We start from the raw sequence: 7,758 nt of genomic DNA, 5'->3' as shown, positions 1-7,758 counted from the left end.
AAAGCCCACTAAGAGATCAATCCAGACCCAAACTAAAAAGATAAAAAAATCTCTTGTAACCAAAGTCCTGCAAATCCTCCCTAGGGGAACTTAGGAGACCTCTAGCCCAAAAATTGTAGATATAACTTCATCTGAAACTCAAACTGAAACTGTTACTCAAATCATTCCAAATAAGATAATTCAAAACAAAACTGCTGAAACACAGACTGAAGTGCCTAATATTGAAAAAGAAGATAAAAACACACAGACCACATTTCCTAAGGAAGATCTCATCCAGCCAAACAAAACTCAATTGCCATTTAACATTAAGACTGAGATAGAAAAATTGAAAATATTAGTTCCTTTGACTGAGCTAGTGAAAAATGAATCCTATAGATCACAGATCACTGAAACATTAAATATAGGTGAAGAAGAGGATGTTGTCAATTTGAATGATGATCAACCTGAATCACTGTTTGGCACTGAAGTAAATGGTACACATCAGCAAGGGGGTATCCCTCCTTTCTACATTAGCTTAAACATTCATGATAAAATATTACATAATGTTATGCTAGACTCAGGGGCATCCCATAACTTAATGCCAAAAGCAATCATGGAAAGACTAAATTTAGATATCACCAGACCATATAAGGACCTATTTTCCTTTGACTCTAGCCAAGTTAAATGCCTTGGCTTGATTAAGGATTTATGTGTGACTCTAGTCCAGTGTCCAGCAAAGAGTATTGTGATGGACATAGTAGTTGTTGACATCCCACCCAAATATGGAATGCTATTATCTCGCTCACGGGGAGCAAAATTGTAGTGATCTTTACAATTAGACATGTCATATGCCACCATCTATGTTTTTGGTCAACAAAGGAAACATTATAGAGAGACCTTGATGAAATACATGGTGAGTAGTGTAGAAAAACCACAAAATTTCCCTATATACTCCATGCATTCTGATATGGATTCTTTCATCTTGTACAATTCAGAGGATGACAATAATGAAATCACAACTGTAGAAGAAAATTACGAGGCTCCTGATAGTGAAAACATTTTCATGAGTCCCTATGGCATTTGGATTTTGATGTATCTATGAATAGACTAGGAGCAAGTGCAGGAGTGTGGATTCACAACATGGAGAATAATCATTATGAAGGTCATGCATTTAGGTTAAATTTTAAATGCACCTACAACATGGAAGAGTATGAAGCTCTAATCTTAGGAGTACAAATGGTTAGAAAACTTGGTGCCAAAAGAGTTTCTATTATGGGAAACTCAGAATTGATTATTAAACAAATCAAAGGTGAATACTATGTAAATAATTCTAGACTTAGTCAATATAGAGAGACTGTCCTAGATTTGGTTAAAGACCTTCTGGAAATAGACTTCGCTACCATTCCTAGAAAACATAATATGCAAGCTCACAATCTGGCCACTTTTGCTAGTACCTGTAAATTTCCTTTTCAGCCCAATCACCAGTACACTACAAAAGTGAGACATAGGCCTGTTATACCTGACAATTTGAAATATTGGCAAATTATCTCGCAAGATTCTCAAATTTATGATTTCATGAATGCTGAAGGTGAGTTTCAAAATTGTAAAATAGATACACATTGTATAGTAGAAAATAACATAGATAGTGACATAGATGTAAATGTTTTAGATATAGGTGAACCCACTAATTTCACTAAAGTAGAAATATAAAACTTAGAAAAGGTAGAAATAGAAGAAATAATGAATGATGATCCCGAAATTCTAAACCTTAAAAATAACTTTTTGCCTAAGGGATTAGTCCCATTAGAAGATTTATTTGATTCAAATTATGTAGCTAGGAAACCAAAAATGGAGCCTTTAAGAGCAGATATAGAAGAATAGAACACAGGAACTGAAGAAAAACCTAAACTTATTAAAATTTCAAAAGCCTTACCACCAGATGAGAAGGTTAAATATATAAATATGTTCAGAGATTTTGAATATGTCTTTGCTTGGAGTTATGAAGACCTGAAGTCTTATGGCACTAGCATAATTCAACACAGGATACCTATCAAAGAAGATCATAAACCTTTTAAACAGAAGCTTAAGAGAATTAAACCAGTTCTTATGCCATCAATTGAAAAGGAAGTAAAAAGAATGTAAGATGCCCAAATCATAGCTCCCATTAGATATTCAGATTGGGTTTCAAACATAGTTACTACTAGGAAGAAAACAGGAGAAATCAGACTCTTTGTTGATTTCAGAAATTTGAACAAAGTCTCATTAAAAGACAACTATCCTCTACCAAAAATGGACCACATTCTTCAGAGAGTAGTAGGCTCATCCAGAATTCCATTGCTTGATGGAATTTCTAGATATAACCAAATCTTAGTTCAACCAGAGGACCAAGCAAAGACTGCATTTACTACTCGTTGGGGTACTTTCATGTATTTAAAAATGCCTTTTGGATTAATGAATGCATGAGCAACATTTCAAAGAGATATGGATATAACTTTTCCAAACAAATCCATGACTTTCAAGTTGTTTACCATGATGACATCATAGTCTTTTCTAAATATGATAATGAACATCTAGATCACCTGAGAAGAGTTTTCATTAAATGCAGAAAATTTGGTATTTCCTTAAATCCCAAAAGGACACTCTTTGGTCTAGAAGAAGGTAAACTCTTAGGACACATAATATCCAAAGATGGAATTAGAATAGATCTTGCTAGAATAGAGGCTATTTTGACCATCACTCATCCTAGAAACATCAAAGAATTACAGTCATTTCTAGGCAACATAAATTTTCTTAGGAGATTCATTTCAAATTTAGCAGAATTGATTAGAGAACTAAATAACATGTTAAGGAAAGATTCAACACTTAAATGGATAGTGGAGGAAAAACAGTCCTTTGAAGCCATCAAAGAAGCCCTTACCAAAACTCCAGTCCTCATAAGTCCTGATTTTCAGAAAGATTTTATAATTTTTTCTTTTGCTTCAGAACACACTATTGCAGCAGTCTTGTTGCAAAAGAATGATCAAGGATATGAGCAACCTATTGCATTTTTCAGTAAATATTTAAGAGATGCCACACTAAAGTACAACATAATGGAAAAACAAGCACTAGCTTTGGTGAAGGCTATTAAAGATTTCAGAGTCTACATTTTGTATTCACATATCATTGCTTATGTTCCAAATTTAGTAGTAAAGGACATTTTGACACAAAATGGGCCTGAAGGAAAGAGAGGCAAATGGATTGTCACTATTTTGGAATATGACATAGAAATAAAGCATACAAAACTTATCAAGGGCCAAGGTTTAACCAAACTCATGGTTGAATCGAACTATTAGGCCCTAGATATAAATTTCATTGGTGCCCTAGATGATCAAGAAGAGATGGCGACTCCACAGACCAGTGAAACTTTTACAGATTCATCTTTGTATGCAGATATCATATTTGTTTTACTAAACTTACAAGCTCCTCCTAGTTTATCTAGAACTAAAGCTATATTTTTGAAAATAAAATCATTGAAATATTGTATCAATGATAATGCTTTATTTTGGAAAGACAATGGTGGCATTCTATTAAATTGCTTATTGAAAGATGAAGCTCATAAAATTATGCAAGAATTTCATGCAGGAGATTGTGGAGGACACTTGTATTAGAAAACTACTGCTGACAAAATTATGAGGGCTGGTTTTTACTGGCCCACTCTTTTTGTAGATGTTAAGAAACAAGTGACCTCCTATCATAAATGTCAGATATTTGAGGGAAAATGAAGCTTTTACCTTTACCTCTCAAACCCATATCCACAGAAATTCCATTTCAACAATGGGGTTTATACTTCATTGGAGAAATTCACCCAGCCTCCTCAGCCCAGCATAAATGGATTTTGGCAGCCATGATTACTTTACCAAATGGATAGAATCCATACCTTCTAGACAAGCAACAGACTCTATCATCATCTCATTCCTTGAAAACAATATCCTGTCAAAATTTGGATGCCCCCAAAATCTCATCACTGACAATGCAACTGCTTTTAAATCCAAGAAAATGGTAGACTTTTGTAATAGATATCAAATTTCCCTTGGCCATTCCACTGCCTATTACCCTCAAGGTAATGGACTTGCAGAATCATCAAACAAAAGCCTTGCAAATATCATTAAGAAACTATTGGAAGACAACAAGAAGAAATGGAACAAAAAGTTTCTCATTGCCTTATGGGAAGACTAACTACCAAAAAGTCCATTGGTACATCTCTTTATCAGCTAGTATATGGAATGGATGTTGTTTTTCCATCATTTTTAGGAGTACCAATGATAAAGATTATCTAGGAGTTGCAGGTAGAACCAAATGATATCCAGAGGAGGATAAATTAGACAATACACTTGCAACAAACCAAAGAAGAAGTCTATGTCAAATCACAAGTAATCCAAGATAAAATCAAAAAGATTTTAGATAAAAAGACTAAAGCTGATGATTTTAACATAGGTGACAAAGTACTTAAATGGGATTCTCGAAGAGAAGACAAGGGAAAACATGGCAAATTTAATTTTATATGGCAAGGCCCTTATGTCATTTATGGTTAGAGAGGTAAAAATGCCTTTTTCTTAAGAGAATTAGATGGACCAAATCTACCGGGAGGACTAGTCAATGGTAGAATGCTGAAGCATTACTTATCCACAAATTAACAATACTTCACTTTACTTTAATCATTGTATATAACATTGCAGAGTTAGATTAGATTGAATGGTAATCTTTTGAATTTGAAGCCCGGAGAGAAGGCCCTGAGCTTTGAAGGATTCACCATCATAAGTATGAATATAGCAGAATCACATAAGAATAGTTTTACAAGTTAACTTAAGTCACAATTTCAAAGGCTACTGATCTTAAAGTTCTTAACATTTCACCAGGAAATGCCATCCTCAAGTGAAGCCACTATTAGGGTCCTATAATAATAGGATTTATAATTTTAAATTGGCTATGGTTAGTCATGTAATATTGTACATACTTTTGCTTTCTACAAAATGCTTTCTATATTAAAAAATTAAAAAATGTAAAGAGGGTATGTCCTAAAAGAATAATCAAAGGACAAAAATAAAGAGAAAAAGATCAAAAAAGTGAAAAATATGAACCCCCAAAAAGAAATAAAACAGATCATGAAAGTGTGCAGCTTCAAATGCCACTACTTTACTTTACTATGCCAAATAAGGTTGTGTGCAGCTTGTTAGAAATGCCACAACCCATGATGGTCAAATGGTTTAATCTTGACTCATTCATGTTTTAAATTTCATGTTGATAGATAGAGAATAATGATCTAGCCAAATTGTTTAACCTTGGCAGATCAGTAGTTAGGTAGAGAATAAAAATGAGCTCATTAGTTTAATCTAAGCCATTGGAAGTTCTAAGGTTAGAACTATATAGTTTGCTTGTCAAAAGAAAAGAAAATAAAGGGTCAGCAAGCTCAAATGAACCCAATAAAGTGAAGAAAAAATGTTAAGATAAATAAAGGGTAGGTAGAAGAAAGGTTGCAAATGTACAAGGTTGCTGAGTCAAAAGCACATTTATCATGATTAATCCTATGTTTCATGTGCAAGAGCATGTATGAGAAATAAAATATGTTCACAAGCTGGTTTAACTAATTTCCCTTCATTTCACTATGCTCATACATGCTTATTTTCTAATTTCCCCATTATCCCTTTATCATTTATAAATCCCCTTTTCCCCTCATTTTTACCCTTACCCCTTCGTTTCACACATTTCCCTAGAAATTACCCTTCGAAAATCATTTCCCTACCCACAACCCCCTTTCCCTAGTGTGAAACCCATTCCCCATTGCAAATATTAACTTCCCCCCTTATTAATTTCCCTATTTCCCTTCAAAAACCCATAAAACCCCCTTATCCTAAGTTTTTATACCCCCACATTATTTAATTAACTTCCTGCTTCATATTTCCCTGAAAAAGCCTTTTGACCCACCAACCCTTGACGTAATTAAAAAACCATGCCACATAACCACTAGTCCCACTTTATTAAACCCGATGTTTATATTTAATCCCTACCTTATTTAATAATTAATTACAATTATTTGTGATTAAACCCTAGGCCCCGCAAATACCTTTCCCAATTCCCTCCATGCATCTTAACCGTGCAACAATCGTCCAATCTCCCACCCCCAGATCTAACAGTGTGCATCCATATCGTGTAGGTTCACTGTCCGACCGATAGCAACCCGAGAGCATGCGAGATTCGCGGTTTTTCCTGGGCACTGTTATGCTATATGGCAGCCCTAGGCTAGATCGTGTGCTCGCAAAAAATACCACCTGCCCTCCAAAAGTAGTGCGATGGCCCAGAAAACCGCCTCCCCGCCCAAACCAAAAACCACCCACTGTTCATTTATAGTTTCCACGCCAAAATGTGACCATTACCCGTTAAAAGGCCAGAAAAGCCCCAATTCACTCTTTTCGCTTGTTTTCACTATAACTACTGCTCAAGCCATTCTGCAACAACCTGAACCTCTATGACCAAATTGACCACCGTTTGCCACTTGAAGAGGCTCCGGACACCTAAGTCCAGCAACCAGTTGACAATTCAAGCTATCGTACCATCTGCATTCACCATTGAACCCAGTATGCAAGCCAAACCGCAAAATTCCAGGTATTATTGAGAAAAACCAAAATGACCCTCTCAATTTGAAAACGTACAGTCCAATTGAAAGCCTAATTAATTGAAATTAATTAATAAACTTGCCTAAATTGAAGAGAAATTTACTTTTATACCCCAAACCCTTCTTTTACAGACTGTAACTACCATCCCACTATTCCAAGACTTCCAAACCTCACTTCTACAACCACTACAAGCCTAATTCATAAACATAAACTTAGTCATGGCTTCCCAGACATCTCTGGATGTGAGACCTCTGTCAACCCCTTACCTGGACATCGACCACTTAGCATTAGCAGACAAAGATTTTCAAATAAAGGATATTGCTTCCCTAGCTTACCTTCTAAAGCTCCACTACTGGAGTAAGGATAGATTCCTAAAACAGAATGATGACATCCACCTTTGGGAATCTAATTTACCAAATATTTGTTTCCAGAAGTACACCCACTCCCAGACATCATCCATTTCTGTCATGCTTGCTACATTCCTAGCCAAAGAGCTATTATCACCCCTAACCAGCAAGTGTTATTTACCATCACTGCAGATTCTATCAACCAAATGTTGTAGGTTCAACCAAGCCCTAATGAGACCCCACTATCTATTGGTGACTTGCTGGACCTATATGTCAAGTTAGACCTGGCCAAAATAGCCCAAATTTTCCAAACTTTCATCATAGAGGACCACCATACTCCCACAGATAGTCCCCCTTATGCTGCCACCATTTTTTTAGAGAGAGGCAGACAGATTATTACCATGCTCTCTTGCATCTTAGGATATACCTCAGATGAGCATGTGGATGAGGTTGTCCTGGCCTTTCTTTCCATCTTTAGCCCAGGCAAGCCTCCTGCTGTGATTTACAACTATGCTCAGTTCATTGCAAACAGGATGCATGAACAATTCACCAGACTACCAACTGAGAGAGTCTTCAAGTACTCCTCTATGTTATTTCATATGTTTTTATATTATCAATCAGACAAATTCCCTGTCCGCATCTAGAAGTTGGATACCAAAGGGAATCCAAGGTCAATTATTTATTGGACACCCTTGATCCAAAAATACTCCACTGCATTCACTTTTAAGGACTTCATTGATTCATTTGTCCATCCAGTCATGAACATGCTGACCAGTAGCCCT

The sequence above is a fragment of the Pinus tabuliformis genome, chromosome X (assembly GCF_031772625.1).
Source record: "Pinus tabuliformis cultivar Carrire ecotype Pingquan chromosome X, CPIR1, whole genome shotgun sequence".
Lineage (NCBI taxonomy): Eukaryota > Viridiplantae > Streptophyta > Pinopsida > Pinales > Pinaceae > Pinus > Pinus tabuliformis.
This window is presented reverse-complemented; position numbering follows the sequence as displayed.